We start from the raw sequence: 21,220 nt of genomic DNA, 5'->3' as shown, positions 1-21,220 counted from the left end.
TCTGGCCATTCAATGACAGACCTGCGGGTGGCTATCTTACAACAGAAAAACTTCAAAAATAGACTCCAACGAGAGACTGCTGAGCTGGAATTGATATGCAAACTAGATACAATCAACTCAGGATTGAATAAGGACTGGGAATGGCTGAGCCATTACAAACATTAAATCTATCTCCCCTTGTAAGTATTCTCACACTTCTTATCAAACTGGCTGTACTGGGCTAGCTTGATTATCACTTCAAAAAAAAATTTTTCTCTTGCTTAATTGGCCTCTCAGAGTTGATAAGACAACTCCCACCTGTTCATGCTCTCTGTATGTGTGTATATATATCCCCTCTAAGGTGCCACAAGTACTCCTGTTCTTTTTGCGGACACAGACTAACACGGCTGCTACTCTGAAACCTTTATTTTTTTAGATTGTGGGCAGTTTTTTTGTTTATTTGTTTGGCTTACAAATATCAAGAATGCAATATCTGGCTATCCCTGTTTTTTGTGGGCAGACCTGTGGGAAGTATAAGGGAATTTATGGTGGGCCCTTAACTTTATTGAAAGGATGAGAGTGCTGAATCTTTAACAAAGTATTCATTAATTATTACACAGTTGGTCAAACATTTTAACCAAAACCAAATAAACATTCTGATGAAAAATCCTTCTCTCTCTTACTAGCTAAACTTCCATGTTTAGCTCTAGTGATGTTGCTAGTTCTCCAGTCACCATAGAGTCTTCCAGTCTAGAGAGGATCTGAACTTCCCATGTAAAAAACAAGCAGGAACCAAACCTCCCCCTCCACGCCACAACTTTCAGGCCTTCTTTTTTCAGCATTAAAAATAGAGGGGGAAAGATGCATGCTTCATTTTTTCCCTTTTGTGGGTCACTTTGAACTTGGGCCTCCTTCCAAGTTTACATCCATCTGTGCAAACCCTCACCCTGCCCTGTCTCTATGAGAGGATGGATCAGCCGTTAAATGACAATCCACAATGCTATGGGAAGGAGTTCTTACCTGGGTGACTGTGAGCAGCTTTTCCTCCACATTTGAAAAAATCCACTTGAGAACATATGTATCAGCTAAGAGCCTCTGCTGTGGAGTCCAGTGGGGCATCTGCAGCTTCTCGCTGTCATTGCACACAGAAAACAAAATTGCAGTAAGAGCAGCAGTTTTCCAGTAGTTTTGTGGCTCTTCCAATCCCAGTACTGAGAGTCTGTGCTTGGCTATGGCCATATTTATGATGGGTAGCTCACCTGGCTAATTGCATACACAAAGCAGCATTCAACTGTCATCTAAGGCTAGGTCTACACTACCCGCCTGAATCGGCAGGTAGAAATCGACCTCTCGGGGATCGATTTATCGCATCCCATCGGGACGCAACAATCGATCCCCGAATCGACGCTCTTACTCCACCAGCGGAGGTGGGAGTAAGCGCCATCGACGGGAAGCCGCAGAGGTCGATTTTGCCGCCGTCCTCACAGCGGGGTAAGTCGGCTGCGATACGTCGAATTCAGCTACGCTATTCACGTAGCTGAATTTGCGTATCTTAAATTGCCCCCCCCCCCCCCCGTAGTGTAGATGTAGCCTTAGGAACAACTGAAACTAGGTAAAATATTTTTACGATCCTCCCCAGCCCCACCCTTTTTTGATTCTTCTCTTTTTGGCCCTTTTTGTGGCCCCATTCTCCAATTACATCATCCCCTCTCTGATTCCCTCTCCACTGTCCCCACTCCTTCCTGCATCTCTCTCTCTCTTGGCCTTGTCTGCACTAGAAAGTTGTATGCAGAAAACAACTGTGGATACAGTGTGGATACAGCTATATAGTGTAAGGGAAAATTAAGTAGGCCCAAACTTTGACCAGGATAACTTTAATTAAAATAACTGTGTACAAGGGTCAGGAGAAAAAAAGAGAATGAAAAATGTATCTGTAATCGCTAGAAGCCTTAACCGCAAAAGTACAACCTATGAATAACAGGAAAAGCTTGCAAGAGAAACACCTGTGAATAATAGGTAAGCTTGTTGCTTTTGTATTCCTAATAAGGAGCTGTTTTTCTGTTTAAACAGATATTATGAATGAAAAGTGTGTTTGACTAAATGTGGTTTTAAGCTATAAAAGCTTCTGTGTTCCTTTGTGAGACAGACCAGCTAGGCTGGCCTGTGTCTCCCTGCATGCTTGTAATAAAGTGGGCTTCAGACTGTTCTGATCCAAACACAACGTGTGGTTAATTTTTCTACCACAATCTGTTCAAAGGTAATATTCCTGTATGGGAAGGGGAATAACTATACAGTACCAGTATAAGTCAAAAGACTTTGGAACTGTCTTCCTTACTTGGTCCAACAGATCACAGATTTGGTGACCTTCGGTACATGCTGTAAGAAACACAATTACACATTTTCCAAGGCTTTTCTTGGAGGGAATGTGTATGTGATTGATGGATGGGATGACTGAGGAGTCAGAAGGCTGGCAGAGTAATGTTATTTGACAATGGGAAGAGGAGACAAAAATTCTTTACATCTGCAATAGGGTCTGCTGGTGTTACTAGTTTTGGGCAGCCTGTTGTTGATCTTCAAAATGTGCTTTAGGTAACATTTGTGTAATGAGCCTGGTGTTGAGAAAGGTGCAATGTACAAGTTCAGATAAATATGCTTACAGCTGAGAATACCTATTACATTTGTCGTTAAAGAGATATTCAGCATAGTTAAATGCAAAGACCTTAGAACATCATCAGCCCTCTCAAAAGTTCTATTAGTTCTGGGCACTCAAGAGTCTCTGTTGGGAAATAATAGAGCTCTCCTGCTATTTCCACACAAGCTATGTTGATTCATGTGCAAGAGTCAATCATTAAAGCAGACATTCCTATTTTACAGAATATACATGATAAAGTCTGTGTGGATACATGCCATCCCAGGGCACCCCCCAATGGCCTGGGATGGCCCTGCATCACACCTTGCCTCAGTTTCCCTCTGACTTCTCACAATAATCCACTTACAAGCAGAGTCTTTAAAAACAATATTCCCTCCACCCCAGGGTCTCTTTTATTCAGATTAATCAGCTCCCTCAAAAGAATGCTCCTTTTAGATTCAAGGTCCTCCCTCTTGGTCTTTGTACATCTAGCCCCAGCCTCCCCAGCTTGTAAAATCTCCCCTCAAGTTCAGAGTATCCACAGTCCTCTTTCGTGGGGCCTGCCTGTGTTTACCCAGTGAGGCTGGTGGACTTTCCCCTGAGGTTCAGAGTTTGCATAGCCCTCCTTCTTAGCGCTGTACCCTAGCTGAGTTCTTCCCCTCAGCAGCTTTCCCTGACTAGGCTTGGAACCTCCATTTTGATTCATCTACCCAGTCACCTGACTACTCCCTTACTCCTTCCCAGGTGGGTCTAGCAACCAAAACACTTGCCTGGGCCAGCTGGGAGAGATGAGAACCATGTCTCAACTACTCTGCAAGATTGCTGGTCCTGGGCTCATAAAAAAACCCTAGCCTGGGTTTTTTCTGTCCATTCACCCTCCCAGAAACTAACTATTCCATGGTACCACCTGCCTCTCATCTCCTTCCAGGTAACCAGAACAGACATTGGGTAACTGGCCTCTCACACAACCTATCCTGACCTTAAAGAGCCAGAACCAGCCCATCATAGTCACTTTTAAAGGGCTGGGAAAGTAAATAATATTTGGCTGCAAACATACAGCCCCAGTTCAGCAAAGTACTTAAGCACGTCAATGGACTCCGCACTTGCTTGAAGTCATCATGTTCTTTACTGAATTGGGGCAACCAAGCCATTTCCCAAGTTGTACAGTCAGTTCTTAGGGTCACTGGCTTCCAGAACAGCACACAGAGGGAGCAGTGCTTGGTCAGAACTGATCTTCACTACAAATTTATGCTGTTAGGATGAGGACAACAATCATTACATTTCAGGGTGAAAAGTTTAAAATGTCAAATGAGAAGCTGCACAGAATATCAGGGTTGGAAGGGACCTCAGGAGATCATCTAGTCTAACCCCCTGCTCAAAGCAGGACCAATCCCCAGACAGATTTTTGTCCCAGATCCCTAAATGGCCCCCTCAAGGATTAAACTCATGACAATGGGTTTAGCAGGCCAGTGCTCAAACCACTGAGCTATCCCTGCCTCCCACCCACAGTACCCTAATGATAAAAATTATCAGTGTATCCAGACTTTAATGCAACTGGTATGGTCTACTGATGATTATCCCCACTAACACTTTCTAGGCCACATCTACAGGTTCTTAAGTACACAGGGACAGATGTTCAGTGCTTAAAGCACTACCTTGTGCTGTGGGAAACACAGGTTCAATTCCTGCTCTGCTGCAAACATCCTGTGTGAAGCTTGGCAAGTCCCCCAGGCTCTCTGTGCCTCAGTTGTAAAATGGGGATAATAGTGCTCCCCTATAAATAATTTAAAAATACAGAAGTGAGTTCAGATACTATGGTGATAGAAGCCATGTAAGTACCGTAGCTAGAAAGAGGTTGGGTGTATACTGAGGGAACTGCATCCATGGCCAATATACTGTAGACAGGCACGGATGCTCCATTATTGGTGAGAATTGTTAACATCTCCCTGTGGGAAGGCTGGATTCCATTCTCCATTAAAGAAGAAGTGCTGCCCCTGCTAAACAAAGTACCCCTAGGATACTGTGATCAGTAATGGGCACCACATTACCAGGAGAAACAACCTGCAGGGAGTTCAGAGAAGAGCAGTGCACACCACTATGCTTGCTCTGTTCTAATGCAGATCACACCATGGTGAGCCCTTCATTTGTTAAGCTCAAGGCTAAATGGCTGCAATGAACTGTCTTGTGCTTGAGCCATCCTTGACAAGCACTTGAAGGCTTCACCTGGCCAGAGTGCAGGGGCTGATCTCGGGAGTGGGGTGAGCCATCTGTGGGTAGGTGGGCAGATTATGTGCTACGGATGAGTTCCACTCAGTGCAGCAGAGCTGGGGGACTGCCAGAGGGCTGGTTACAACGCCTCAATTCTTTGTTCAGCTCTTCCCTAACATGGTTAGAGTACCATCTGCCAGTTAAAGACAGATGGAGCACCATACAATCCAGCCACACCTTTTTCCTGTGCTCTGAGCCAGGGCTGCAGCAGGGGTAATGCAGGAGCCAACTGTGCTATCCCTAACCCCACTGGAAACTCCCCAACACCAGGGGAATCCCTAAGTGAGATGCAGGTGATTTCCAATCTGTGTAGCACAAAGTGAGCAAAATAGGGAAGTCAATCTGCTCCATAATGCCTATTCTTTAGACTCTCTCTCTCTCGTCAGTTCTGGGTGAAGTTCAAGGTTGTGCTCTACAGAGCCCTAGATGGTCAGGGATTCAGCTACCATGATACCATTTATAAATTGGTAGGTATCTAGGGGCTTGTCTTCATGTACAGTGCTATGTACAGCTGTCTTCATGTACAGCTGCGCTGCTGTAGCGCTTTAGTGAAGACGCTCCTACGCCGACATAGCACTGTCTACACAGGGGGTTAGGTCAGTATAACTACGTCACTTAGGGGTGTGGATTTTTTCACGCCCTTGAGCAACGTAGTTATTCCGATATAGGTCTGTAGTGTAGACATGGCCTAGGTCTGGAAAGGAAATCCATTCACTAAGAGCAAGCAAAATCAAACTCATAGAAAAGAACTGTTATGCAGGAGGCTGGGTGGCTCCCATGAAGTGTGTCTTTGGCCTATGGGCAGTGCTGTAGGCATGATAGCTGCCTTCCATTAGATTAGGATAAATGAGGGAGCAGTTAAATGCTTCTTTCATGAGTAGAAGCCACCACCCAAAATAACATACCAGCATGGCAAGGCTGGAGTAGGAGTTGAGCCATGTGGTCTAAGGAATTTAGAATACAAACGCAGGGAGGCGGGGCATTGTTTGATAGAGCTGAGCATGTCTGTGAGCCAGAAGAAATCAGAAGAAGACAGAAAGCAGCAAGAAATCCAAGGAGACAGTAAGAGAAGCGCTGGTAGTGAGACCATGAGAGAAAGCCAAGAGAGAGTTTTTGGAACAGTGCGCTGACTGGAAAAGAGCTTGGAACTGTGAGCAAAGAAAATGCCTCTTGTTGTTTGATTCCTACTGTGCTTAGGGAAACAGGACTTTGTGTCCATTCTTTGTAAATAAACAGAATTGCACCAAAGAAATACCTATAATCAATTTCTCCTCCTAACCCACAAGGGTTATTGGCTAACCTTTCCCTTTATGTTCCTTCAGCATCACTGCCTTGAAGCTCAAGAAGGACCATGCTCAGAACTAAGAGGGTAACTGAAAGGTATAAAGTAAAAGAGGAATTACTTGGAACATACCTTCTGTACATATTAAAGCCCCATTCATAAATGAGAAGACATTTCCTGAAGCTCATATCACCGTCTGTAAGTGTGGAAAGGTGAGAGGACAAACAGGCATTACAACATTTTGTATAGGTAGTGAGCAATCCTGCTTCTTTGAAGACATCTCTTTTACATCTCAGGTTGGGAAAAATTGTGGTTTCCAACTGACTCAGATGATCTTTTAATGTAGACTCATCTGTGTTGCTAGCAGACACAAAAGAGGGAATCTGTGTTGCCATGCACTCCATTAGCAGTTTCTCCAGATCTTCATTCCAGTATTTTGGGCTCCAGGTTGAAACAGATTCCATGTCTTTGACCCTGTCAAACCATTCTTTTTCTTTCTCTTTCTCCCACTTCAGTGATGCACCTACTGATTTCAGTGGCTCCAGTAACATACTATCACCTCCACTGATTTCTTCTTGCACAACTGACCACATTCTTTCTGCTACTTTTTTGTAAAGTGAGTCAATCTTTATTTCACTCTTATGTTCAGATTGTTCCAGATCGTAAATGTGATTACAAGCTTCAAGAAATTTTGCTTGATCTATCAATTCACAAATGGCTTGATCTGAAACAGTAAAAACACAACCAGAAGTTTATTGACTTATCTATAGACTTTTCTATGGCAATCATCATAGTAATTACTGAGCAACTCACAAATAATAAGAATGTATTCTCATAACAGCCTTGTGAGGTAGGGAATCATCCCCATTTTACAGGTGGGTAGACTGAGGCCTGGTGCGGTTAAGTGATTTACAGTCATCTATAATTAGGCTTCGCAGAATTCTATTTTTATATATATAAGTTTGACAAATAGCATTAATGTTTGTTTTTCAACACTTTTCAACATTTTTATCGATTTACATTTTCACAGTTGCACAAAATTATGGGGTTTAATCTTTTTTAAATTTTTTATGGATTTAAGCTTTCTCAGTTCTGGGAAATGGGACGAGTCAGACAATAATTATTTAATGGCAGTAGATGCTGCAATTCAAAAAGTTAAAGCTTTATAACCCTTAAAACACAATTGTCAACATCACAAGTCAAAATATACAAAGTGAATAGCCTTAAATCAAACTCTAATAAGTTCTCAAGCAGCAGTTTTCTTACTCTGCCTATCTGTAAATTTTGATTATTAGTGATGGAAATATTTTTTGTCAGTTAGTGTGCACACAGGGAAAACAATGTTTACCGACATTTACCAATAAAAATCTAACTCTTCCAAGCCTAGCTACAGCAGAGCCAGGAAGGGAACCCTGCTCTCATGGGCGCCAATGCTGAACAGGCAGGTGTGATTGGTGATTGTTTCCAGGGTATGACCAATTTCAAATACATCTGTGGAGAATGAGGTAGTTGTGTCTTATTTTTTATACATATCATGGGCGCCTCAGTATACTTGTGCCTGATTACACATAGTGAAAAGAAGCTGGAAGGGGGAAACCAACAGGAAATGAAACAATAGCAAAGATACGGTACAGTCCATAGAATACAAAGTGTCTCTAAGGAGACAAACAAGGATCCATTGATTGGGGAATACTCAATGCCTGGCTCCAGCTACTATGGCAAGGTGCACTCTTCCCAGACCTAAACCAAGATCAAAGGGGATGCTAAAACCTTAAAGATGTTGGCCTAGGAAAGAAGGGAGTTGAGTGGGTTGTCATGATGGGAACAGACACACACATTGGGAGAGGGAGTCACAGAGCATGCTGCAGAATGCAGTGTCACTCTTCTGACCAGAGATGGGATTAACTGTGTTGAGTGGAGTTTATCAAAGCTTGCAAGGAAAGATTAAGGTGTAGGCTAGGGGGAATATGCACACAGGCATTTTTGCTGGGTATCTTTGCTTTACAGGCTTTGTACCTTTGGGTGAATAACCAATGCTTTGTTTTGAAGAAGCTGTTTCTGTGTCCCTGCAAATCCATTTTGTCACAGGCTCCCAGAGGAAAAGGACCTGCAGGTGCGAAACCCAGTTGGGTCTGTCAGGTTAGCCAGAGGGCTGAATCCTGAGATTTAGTATAAGGGTGGTAAAGCCACATGGTTCCAACCTTGGGAGTGGTTTAGGCAGCCAGGTCTGTCACCTGAGGGATGCACTCGAGAGGGATTAAGGGTGTGTCTACACTGCACACTAAGCCCGGGCTGTGACTCAGGTTTGAGCCCAAGACCCCCTTCCATCCACACACAAATCAGTCTGACTCAAGTCAGCAATCACTTAGGACCAGAATCCTAGGACCCTGCTTGGGGGTGGGTCAGAGCCTGAGACCTGCTGTGACTCAGGTCCAAGCCCTGTCATTTTGCAGCATGGATGCAGGTTAAGCTGCAGACCTGTGACAAAAGGTCTGCATAGTGCAGTGTGGATGTGGGAGCAAGGCTGTGAAACCCAGGTTTACAATGCAGTTTGTGGATATGCAAGCACGGGTTTGGAAACACCAAGTCCCCAAGCACAGGTCCCACAAACCTGAGCTTGAGGGCATTGTAGACACACCTTAAAAGGGGTCTAAAGCCCAGCTCGTCCTGTAACTGTGTCTATAACTTTACGGTTTGTCATTAGAGTCGGGATCTAGGAGGGCATTGCAGGAGGGGACTCACATAGGAAAATATTTCCCAGAATCCAGCTTCCTACAAAACACTTTATTGCATCTAGTTAAAAAGTGTGCTTTTAACTCTCTGGTTCTTGCAACAATCACTAAATATCAATTGCCTGTGGCAAGAGATTTCTTTGGTATCGACATTTAAGGGCCCAGCACCTGCCAATAGATGTAGCGTGGAGAGGGAGCTATGTTGGGATAGGTTACCTACGCATGCTCCCCTGCACATTACTGGAAGAACAGACCACCATATGAACACTCTCACAACCCAACTCTGCTTTGTATCACATATTTCTTACAAATTAACCCAAGGTGATTTGCAGAGATGAATAATACAGTTGCAAAGTGAAATACAAATGAGCAACAGAAAGGGGAGTAAAATTTAAAAACATAGGCAAGGAGAAATACACATTTCAGAAAGGATTTGAAACGGGGGGTGAATCCAGGAGGAGGAGAGAGATAGGAAGCCTATTCCAAATGGCAGGAGCTGATGAAAACAGTCTCCATGGTGAGAAGAAACAGAGGAGGCCAGTGGGGAGGACAGACTAGCAGAGAGTACCTGAGAGATGCTGCCTCCCACCAGACTCTTTGTCCACTGGCTTCTCTTCAGTTTTCTCCTTCACAGGGGACAAATTCTTCAGCAATTTGTCTACCATATTTTTCACTCTCGCTATCCTATATGATTTCTGCTCCTTTTGAGCCTCTTTGGGAAGTATTGATGTATTTTCACCAGAAGATGCTCTCTGCAGCTTGTACCTTCCAGTGACTTGGCAAATGGCATCCATCATTTTCTTCATACTCCCAGCAAGAGCTATCAGGTTGGGAAGGCTAACTGGAAAATGTTGGCACCACGGTAACTCAATGTGATTTTACAGTCTCAGCCTTAAGAATTCCTCTCCGTGAGACGACGTCTGTCCCTAGATTCAGTATCAGTGCTACTTCCTGCTTTAACTGACTTTCAGACCACTCAGCCAACTTCATATCACTGTTTAGTCCAGTAGTATATATAAACTACCAGCTCTATTATGTAAATGATCCCCTGCAGCATTACAGCAGCAAATGTTTAATATATAACCTAACCACAAGTGCTGGAGGAAAGCCAATGGAATTTTCTGCAGTTTCTAAATGACTAAAATTTCCCTGGATGCTGCCAACTTATTTAGATTCAGAGTCCTCTCAGTCCAAGAGATTTTGTTGTTGACAGTGTCCATGAATACACACAGCAGCTCTACACTGATGCACATGCCTTTCTACTGACTCTGTATTATTTCTCAGCACCAAGATCATCCCTTATTTTAGACCCAAATTTGCCTCCATCTTTAAGAAAATCAAATATTCTGCCCTTGGGTTTGCAAACCCCAGAAGGACTGGCATTGGTTTTCATTGTTCATTCATATGAGGTTCTTATGTGATGAGAGTGACCTGAACTCCTGGGGTACCCAACAGTTGCCTGGGACTGCCCTCCAGCAGTTATACACAACCCAGCATTTTTAAATTAAGAAAATGAAAATTTTAAAGTTATGGGGGCAACTATCCCCTTGGTTATCTACCAACAAGAGAACGAGCCAGCCTCTCTCATCCCTGTCTGTGTATGGTATCCTACATAATTAGGGCCTTTCTTTTCATACAGTAACTCCCATTGTTATTCATGGGGATGGCTGTAAGTGTGGAAAGAGGAACAGACACATGAAAATGTATCTTTAAATGTATCCATTGTATTACCAAAAGTCTATTGATCGATAGATATTTTACACCAGCTGAGGACCCAACCCTGAATAGTTAAAGGGCAAGGCAACTTGTGCCCCTATAAATGCTGATAATCCCCAACTTTCTTCCACTGCTATTATGACCCACTAGAGCAGAGCAAAGAATCTGGAATTAATAATTTTTTCAATTCATCAAATTTTGTCATTTATGTGTGTGTGTCTGTGAAATGTACATAAACAGACTGTGATTTTCTTGTAATTCAAGTGAATTCACTAATTGCATTTCTGCTAATAACTCTTGGGTTGCAGATAATTCACACATTGTGAATGTTAGCGATTTGTGCTATATTGCTGGCTTCCAGAAATCACATAGCATTGCTTTTCTCTCCCGACTGGCAGTAGGTAACCACAGAGTGTGAATTACAAAGCTGAGAATTCTATAACCGAATATGCAATTTGAAATTTGCTTTTGGCAAACACTAGAGAATCCAAGCTGAGATTTTGATTCCCTCCAGCAATTCATGCAAGGTAAGGTCAAGAACTCAGATGTTTGCAGCAAACCAAATCCTGCTCTCACTCACCTCCATGATACTACAGAAGTAAAATGATCAGGACTTGGATGGACCCACTTATGTGCAGAGAAAAACACGCTGGACCTCATCATAAAGGGGAAAATGTTTTCCCTCCCTCTTGAACACAACAGAAACAGTGAAGTTCTAATGCACTGTGGGTGGTGGTAAAATACATGAAGCCCAGAAAAGGGTCCTCAATATGGTGAGCCACAGGGCTGTGCTTCATGATGTGTCCTTTACCCCAGCTAACAAAAGATCCAGTGGTATGATGAGGAGCAGAATCCGATGCGTACGCAACTATGTATATCTGCTAGTCAAACTCCACATTGGGGGCAGAGGAAAATTCTGCCCCCTCAACACCTACAGACATTTTCTTGGGCCCAGATCTAGGAAGAGGTTCTGGCCCATGTTTACCAGACTGAATTCATACACAGTAAATCTAATTTAATGCATCAAATCGCAAAAAAGTATATTCATGTTTTAAAAGTCTCTCTCTAAACTAATAAGAGAAAGACAATTGAGGTGTTAAAGGAGCACTCAAAGAAGATAAGGCCATTGCGGAGAAGCTAAATGAATCCTTTGCATTAGTCTTCACTGCCGAGAATATGAAGAAGGTTTCCACACCTGAGACATTCTTTTTAGGTGAAATTCTGAGGAACAGCCCCAGACTGAGGTGTCAACAGAGGAAGTTTGGGAAAAAATTGACAAATTAAACAGTAATAAGTCCCCAGGACCAGATGGTATTCACCCAAGAGTTCTGAAGGAACTCAAATTTGAAATTGCAGAACTACTAACTGTGGTATGTAACCTATTGCTTAAATCAGCCTCTGTGCCAAATGACTTACTCCTGGTGTAATTCTGTGTCACTGTGCATGCACAGAATTCATGTCCCCTGCAGATTTCTTTGCTTCCCCGCAGAAAAATGACTTCTGACGGAGAAGCAAACGGAAGCCTCAAGACTGGTCACATGCCCTCCCCAGCAGCTCAGGCAGGTCGGTTTGGGTGCCTGGAGCAGCCAGTAAAGATGTAAATCACCGCCAGGGGGGCGGTGAGGTGCTGGGCAGTCATGCGTCTGAGAGAGGAAGACATTCTGTCCCTCTCACATGCTATTATGACATGCTTGGCATGGAGGGGTAGGGCTTTGGGGTGTTTTTGAGCAGGTAGGCATGGGGAAGGCTCTGTCCCCTCAGACAGAGCAGAGCCTGCCTGCTTAGTGAATTGTTCTTAGTGAATTGTTCCCATTCTCTTTGTGAGTTACCCAGGAGTATAAAACAGATGTAAAAAATTTAAGGCTCCTTTACATTGCCAGAGTGCTGTAAAGGAGTCTTATTGTAAAGGACAGTATGGCTTATAAATGCTCATGGTGCTTTAGTGATTAGAACTGGTCTAAATGTTTGGACTGAAAACATTTCCTATGAAACTATGCTCCATGAACTGTTTGCTACTGAGCTTTCTGGAGATGGTCAGTAGCCAATATAAATTGTGAGTTTGATTCATCAGCCCTCACTTGCTCTTCAGTTGCCTATGATGTAACACTGAGCATATGGCTGCATATATTTGTTGACTAATAACTAGAAATACAGGGTGAAACTTACCTACATTACTATTAGACAAATGAGGTTTGGGGATTTCCTCTAATGCTGCCCACTCCCATTCTCCATCCAGTGTATTGTAGTTTAAATAAATTACCAAAATAACTGAAACCAGGATGATTATATTGTGTTAGTTTGACAGATAAAATATGCAGAATTTTAAAATACTGTGTGCAGAATTTTTTATTTTTTGGATCAGAATTTTTAAATTTTTGGCACAGAATTCCCCAGGAGTAATGACTGGAGGATAGCTAATGTAATGCTTATTTTTAAAGAGGCAATGCTGGCAATTAAAGGTCAGTACGCCTAATTTCAGTACCAGACAAAATGGTGGAAACTATAGTAAAAAACAAAATTATCAGACACATAGATTAACTTAATTTTTTGGGGAAGAGTCAACACAGTATGGCTGTTCTTATGTTAATACACTCAGAGCTAAGCTGAAATTCCACTCTTAACTTGCTCTGTTTTGTTTAAATAATTGCAATTTGTTTTCTTTTTCTCTCATTACTGCTAATAAGGGAGTCAAGGAGCTACACCAATTTCCAGCAGCTGAGTATCTGGTCCCATTAAAGCCACAGTTGTTACAAACCATATATCATTAAAGAATGGTTTCACTAGGTATCAGAACTTAAGGGGTAAATTTTCCATGCAGCAGTTAGAACAGCGTTTCTCAAACTGGGGTTGCCGCTTGTGTAGGGAAAGCCCCTGGCGGGCTGCAGGGAGGGCGGCCAGTACGTCTCTCGGCCTGCACCACTTCCTGCAGCCCCCATTGGCCTGGAGCAGTAAACCGCAGCCAGTGGGAGCTGCGATCAGCCGGACCTGCGGACGCGGCAGGTAAATAAACTGGCCTGGCCCGGCCCGGCAGGGGCTTTCCCTACACAAGCAGCGACCCCAGTTTGAGAAACACTGATTTAGAATGAATGGGATACATACAGTTAAATCTCTGGGTATGGCATCCAGAATTTACCCTCAAGGTATCCCTACATTTCTATGCCAGGGAAATCCTACTAGCTTCTGTTTTGAAACCATGTACATTTTATCCTGCTTTTTGTCGACATTTTCTATTTTTATCTTGGTGTCTCAAGTTTCCTGGCTCTTTCCTATGGTGCAAATCATCAGATAACAGTTACTTTCCCTAGCAACAAGAAAAGGAAGCAGGAAATAAAAAATTGTAAACACGTTTGATAGAATAAACATAAAAGAGCTGGTCAAAATCTGAAATTCCCATCACCTGAGAAATTCTGATTGTGACATACCCGGGGTACAATCTAGACTGGTGAGTAGCTGTGCAACCCCTGCCTTCTAATCTGGGGTGCCCTTTACACTGCTTTGCTGCTGTAGCCTCCAGTCAGGATTGCTCACGGTGGCATTACGCCCCATATTCCTCATAGTAATATTATCAGGATATGAGTATGTCATAATTATGATGTATTTTGTGCAAGATAAGGCATGTGAGATATCATTGAAAAGGTTATGATTCACTAAATATGATTATCCTACTTGTATGCATGTATCATTCTGGTATCTGAAGTTAGGAATATTGTCTATGCATCTATCACAAATGTGTTTATACCTGGGGAATGCCCAGAGCTGGGTGCGCAGGGGCCCCCCTGGCTAGAGCTTCCATTGCCCCCTGCAAGGCCAGATGCTGAGCCCCACTTGTCCCAGCGCCTCTCAAGCTAGGGACAGGAGTTGGATTGTGAAGGGGCTTTGGGAACGGGAGCTGCTCTGGGTCTGCCGGCCCTGGGAGAAAACCTGGGGCATGGTGGGGGGGAGGAGCGGTCTCCCCAGTCTGTTCTGTTTTGCCAGGCTCTGAGCTGCTGGCTCATGCCACTTGCAGCTGCTGGGAAGGGAAGGGGACTGGGGGAATTGCTGTCCCAGCGGCAGGAGCCAGAGCTGGATTCTCCTGAGCCAGCATCACCCGAAGTCTTGCCACGGCGACTTGCCCCTGCTCTGCGTCCCAGGTACCAGCTCTGCCTGCTGACAGGACTGTGAAGCCTGGGGTGGCTCAGCAAGCAGCGGTTTGAGCAAAATGGCTAGTAATTTGTCTGGGGAGAGGTGGAGCTGGGAGGGCTCCCTTCCCTGTAACTGAAGCTGGCGGACCTCCCCATGGAGCCTGCCTGAGGGGGAGCTGCAGATTTCCCTACATAAACTGCCCTGGCAGGTGGGGAGCAAGGGGCAGTGGGGGTGGACTTTCTTTCCCCCTCCCTTTCTTTTCCCTTCCCCCCACACCTTCAGGGAGCAAAAGGCAGCTGCTTTCCCCACTTCTGGCACCTTTTCTGGAGCCAAATGCAGAACCTGGACCAGTCTCGGCCAGTAGGGCAGGGAAGTGGGGGGTCGACTGTAGGCGGGGGGGATGGAAGGGGGACACTGAAGATGCTGTGCCTAGGGGTGCATACGGTGTAAATACGATCCTGATTAGAACTGGGAAAAGTACAGAGAAGGGCAACAAAAATTATTACAGGTATGGAACCGTTTCTGTATAAAGCGAGATTAACAAGGCTGAAGAAAAGAGAAGACTAAGGGGGGATATGACAGATGGCTATAAAATCATGAATGATGTGGAGAAAGTGACTAAGGAAGTATTATTTACCTTTTCACATAACACAAGAACCAGGGGTCACCCAATGAAATGGATAGGCAGCAGGTTTAAAACAAAGACAAGGAAGTACTTCACACAACACACAGTCCACCTGTGGAACACACTGCCAGGGGATGTTATGAAGGCTAAAAGTATAACTGGGTTCAAAGGAGAATTAGATAAGTTCATGGAGGATAGACCCATCCATGGCTATTAGCCAAGATGATCAGGGACGCAATCCCATGCTCCAGGTGTCCTAAACCTCTAGCTGCCAGAAGCAGGGATTGAACGACGGAGGATGGATCATTCAACAGTTGCCCTGTTCTGTTCATTCCCTCTCAAGCCTCTCGCACTGGCCACTGTTGGAAGACATGAAACTGGGCTAGATAGACCCTTAGTCTGTCCCAGTATGGCTGTTCTTATGTTAACTGGTAACACACTAGTCACTAATATTATTGTGTGATGTATATATGGATGATATAGGAAAAGTTATAAATGTGTGCTGGAAATATGTTGCTAAATCACCCTGCCCTAGATAAAGGAGTGTGGTTCCACCTGGTTGAATGTTTCTCCAATATAAGGAGAGAAAATGGAAGTATATTTATATAAAAGATAAACCAAGCCATCAAACTAGGGATGGGAGAGATAGCTAGTTAACTATCACAATGGGGGAGTAGACTGCAAAAACTAGCATGACATCAGCTCCCTGGTGGAGACAGCTCCCAGGAGGGCTTCCTGACTTTGAAAACAAAGGAACACTTTGAGGTTATAAGCAGGGAGAGGAAGTCATTTTGGAGTCCTTCACCTGAAGAGAAAAAGAAATCAAGCACTTTGGGCTCTGTGTTGGATCCTGGTCAGGACCTGGCGAGCCCTGGTGGAAGAATGACTGTAGTGAGAAAACTACTCTGAACAAAAAGCCCTACTGTGTGAAGTTAGGTTTTAGTCTTAGAAGTGTATTGTTACTTTTGTTTGTGTGTAACCATTTCTATCCCCATTCCATCTGCTTGATATCATTTAAATAGCTGCTCTTTGTTAAAAAACTTAACCTTGTTTTATTACACACCCATCTCAGTGCAGCATTTCAAACTGAAGAGTACAATCCTCAGCCAAACTAACAGGCTGGTGATGTGTACTATCTCTTTAAAGGAGCAGTCAACTTGAGCTGGTGTTGTGAGTGCTAGAGTGAGAGGGACTGGACACTGCTGGGGAGATGGTTTTGAAGAAGCTCAGGACTGGAACGGCTGTTGGCGTCACCCTGCAAGCAGTAACCAGACTGGTGAAAGCCAGGGTGAAACCATTGCACTGTAGCAGGCTGCTGGTGTCAGAGCTCTGAGCCAAAGCAGCACAGCACAGAAGCACCCAGGGTTACAGGGCAGGTGGTGACATGACCTTTTATGGGTCTGGATGAACCCCCAAAGGGGCACTGCTGGGTGTGTTGATGAAAACCTTTTAAAGCATTCCCTGCTTCCCATCTTCCACAGCCATCAGAGGCTGTTGTCACAAAAGATCGACCATAGCAGTGGATGGAATGACAGTAGAAAACTGATCAGAAGAAAATACTCTAATAAATGTAATTCTGTTTCTTTACAGCCTCCTTGATCTCATGTGCCAAATGACCAGCTTCTTCCTCCTCAAAGCTCACTTCTTCCAGGCTGCGGCCTGGCCTACCAACTCTAATCCTCCACTGTACTGGAACTCTTTGCTTCAGACATCGGATTAGATCTCTAGCACTATTTTATCCATAGTGCAAGGGGTGAAAAGATTATCTATTCTCTCTACCAAACCGGGCGGGCGGGGGCGGGGGGGGGGGTATCTCCATTCTGCCCTGGCCCCTTTACGCGATTCTGGACACTGAAAAAAGCAAATGTCCCCAGCCTAAAGGGGTTTCCTGCATCTTGTAGCACAGCAGCAACAGCCCCGTGCTGCTTGGATGTGGCCAAGCCTTGGTACTCTTGCCATTTTCCAACACTGTGTAACCCCTTTATCTTTAGGGACTTTTTTTAAACAAAATATTTCAAATAAATTCCCTGCAGAGTTCCTCTAGTCATCTTAGACTTAACCTTGGTATCTAGCAGTTTCCCGTTTTTTGCCTGTGTACAAAAACTCTTTATAATAAATGGATTGTATGGCTAACTTGAGCAATAATTTAGTCATTGGGTTTAGATACCAATCAGAGGAAGTCAGACTATCTGCACTTCTCTTACAATGCAATGCCTTTGTAAGATTCCAACTGCAACAATTAAGATTCCAACTGCAGCAATTTAATGGTGCCCCACCTCATTTTGTAGAGACGGGGATCGGTTATGTAAAGACAACGATGAATATACAATGGACATTGTTTGTTCAATGGAAGCTGCTATATAACTTGTACATGAATGCTGCCAGGGTAGCTGGATTCAAGATATCCAGAGAGGGATATCTTGCCCCTTTTGCTTGATTTCAAAACAAACTGACGTCACCACCACTTTGAACAAAATGCACGAATACGTGACAGAAAAAATATTAATTGTGGTGACAAAATATTCGGGGGACAATACAGCAAATGATGCAGCAAGTTAGAATGTAAACTAATGCAAAACCATTTTTCAAAACTACACCATGTACTCACAGAAAAGTGTTACTTCACTCGTAAGTAGAAAGGTCAATGATCAAAGAAATAATTATGTAAATCATTAGCGAGGCATACTTCTCTTTAGATTTGTGCTTCTTTCTTTAGTTCTACAGCACAAGTAGAATTACTAGGTTTTGTGATGTTCCTACACAAGAGTTTATTTTGTTAGTTACGCAGTACTAGTCGTGTACAATGCTATGTGAAGTAGAGTATTGTTTTCTACTATCCTGTTGGGTTATTTAACTTCTTTAAATAAGCAATGCAAATATTGATCCAAAAAAGTGTCATTGACTTGACCTCTCCACTTTCTCCTATCCCTCAACAGATGCTTGCCAGGGTCCAGTGGGGCTGGAGTTCTATGTTAGCACTGAAATCGCACCAAGGTGAATGATGGAATGTCACAAAGTAAGCAAAGCAGCTAAACCTGGTTGGGAATTTCTCACTTAAACTTTTTTTTTCCCCATGGAAATATGCAGAGTCATCAAAACTGAAACTTGGTGAGAAAGGGTCAGTGTGACCCAGGGACCTCTTTGTGCCAATTGGCAGAGGGAACAGGGGTGAATAAAGGTGACAGAGATCCCCTGAGTCTGGGATCCACAGAGTAGTTTCACCAAAGAAGGTCATATATGCTCTCTAATGAAAGCCTGTGTCACATTGGTTATCACAATCATTGTGAAATGTATGTGATAACACTGGTCTACAATTTTTGAGACGTCGTCTGCTTCAGAGATAAAATGTGCTATTTATTATGTATTTTGATGTGCTGAATTCAAATATGACAATTAAAACAACTGATTGGCTACTGTTTCTAAGATATTTAAGTTTTTACATTTTATGTCTATGTATATTGTGTAGATAGTAGAGTTTTAATCATAAATTGTAAACCTAGGTCTTTTCATATGTTTATGGTTGCTTTACATGATAATATTTCACCTGTCCTGTTTATGTAACACTTTAAAAATCAGCAAAAGGGTTATATAAATAAAATGTATTATGAAACAAAAGGCAAAAAACTATTATGTACATAGTTTAGTCCTATTCAGTATCTACTCGGTGCTTCTTGGCTTGTCTCTTGTATTCATTAAATGGAGCATCTCTTGTCACTGTCCAGCAATAATCTGCAAGCATTGATGGGCTCCATTTGCCTGATAGCATTTCTCCATTGTTGCAATGTCCTGGTGAAATCGCTCGCCATGCTCGTCGCTCACTGCTCCGCAGTTCGGTGGAAAAAAATCTAGATGAGAGTGCAAAAAATGTATCTTTAGTGACATGTTGCAACCAAGGCTTTTGTGTGCCTTGAGGAGGTTTTCCACCAACAACCTGTAGTTGTCTGCCTTGTTGTTTCCGAGAAAATTTATTGCCACTAACTGGAAGGTTTTCCATGCCGTCTTTTCCTTGCCACGCAGTGCATGGTCAAAAGCATCATCTCGAAGAAGTTCACGAGGACCAACAAAGACACCTTCCTTTATCTTAGCTTCACTTAACCTTGGAAATTTTCCATGGAGGTACTTGAAAGCTGCTTGTGTTTTGTCAATGGCCTTGACAAAGTTCTTCATCAGACCCAGCTTGATGTGTAAGGGTGGTAACAAAATCTTCCTTGATTCAACAAGTGGTGGATGCTGAACACTTTTCCTCCCAGGCTCCAATGACTGTCGGAGTGGCCAATCTTTCTTGATGTAGTGGGAATCTCTTGCACGACTATCCCATTCACAGAGAAAACAGCAGTACTTTGTGTATCCAGTCTGCAGACCAAGCAAGAGAGCAACAACCTTCAAATCGCCACAAAGCTGCCACTGATGTTGGTCATAGTTTATGCACCTCAAAAGTTGTTTCATGTTGTCATAGGTTTCCTTCATATGGACTGCATGACCAACTGGAATTGATGGCAAAACATTGCCATTATGCAGTAAAACAGCTTTAAGACTCGTCTTCGATGAATCAATGAACAGTTTCCACTCATCTGGATCGTGAACGATGTTGAGGGCTGCCATCACACCATCAATGTTGTTGCAGGCTACAAGATCACCTTCCATGAAGAAGAATGGGACAAGATCCTTTTGACAGTCACAGAACATGGAAACCCTAACATCACCTGCCAGGAGATTCCACTGCTGTAGTCTGGAGCCCAACAGCTCTGCCTTACTCTGGGGTAGTTCCAAATCCCTGACAAGGTCATTCAGTTCACCTTGTGTTATGAGGTGTGGTTCAGAGGAGGAGGATGGGAGAAAATGTGGGTCCTCTGACATTGATGGTTCAGGACCAGAAGTTTCATCCTCTTCCTCTTCCTCGTCTGACTCAAGTGAGAATGATTCTGGTGCATCAGGAACCCGGCAGTCCTTCTCCATGGGGTACTGGGCGTATGGATAATGCACAGTCCACTTTTTCTTCTTTGACACACCTTTCCCAACTGGAGGCACCATGCAGAAGTAACAATTGCTGGTATGATCTGTTGGCAATCTTCAAATCATTGGCACTGCAAAAGGCATAGATTTCCTTTTCCCGTTCAACCACTGGCGAAGAGTTGTTGCACAAGTGTTGCAGCATATGTGTGGGGCCCACCTCTTGTCCTGATCTCCAAGTTTGCAGCCAAAATAAAGGTGATAGGCTTTCTTAACCATAGTGGTTATACTGCGCTTTTGTGATGCAAAAGTCACTTCACCACAAACATAGCAGAAGTTATCTGCACTGTTCACACAAGTATGAGGCATCTCTGCTCACTTTGGCTAAACAGAAGTGTGTCCCTTTGCAAAATCAAACACTGACAAATAAGAGAGCACGACACTGTATAATTTCTAGAGCTGATATAGGGCAATTTGTTCAGCAGAGTGATGTAAGCTTCGTTATGATTGCATCATCCACGACTTCTAGGAATAACATGATGCAATTCACATCACGTATGACGCAATACCAGCTTCAGATTGCATCATTCATTGTTTTGCCTAAAAAGCAAGTACTGTCCAAACCCAGTCATAGATTTATTCATAGATCCAGTCAAAGATGTATTTTAGTCATTTCTGGTTTAAACTGAGATCCCTTCCCTTTATAACTCACTTATCCTCCGCCATTCCCAAGTCAAGGGTCGTATATACTGACCCAATAGCATATCTTGAAAACTAGAGCCAATCAACAATTTTAAGCATCATTTTCTTTCTCAGTGACCCAGAATTAGTAAAGTTTGACTACATTTATTTCAGAAGCATTTTGGCTGGAGAGCAGTGTAATCATAGAATGCCAGGGTTGGAAGGGACCTCAGAAG

This window comes from Trachemys scripta, chromosome 4, assembly GCF_013100865.1.
Source record: "Trachemys scripta elegans isolate TJP31775 chromosome 4, CAS_Tse_1.0, whole genome shotgun sequence".
NCBI classification, from domain to species: domain Eukaryota; kingdom Metazoa; phylum Chordata; order Testudines; family Emydidae; genus Trachemys; species Trachemys scripta.
Note: the sequence above shows the minus strand (reverse complement) of the source record.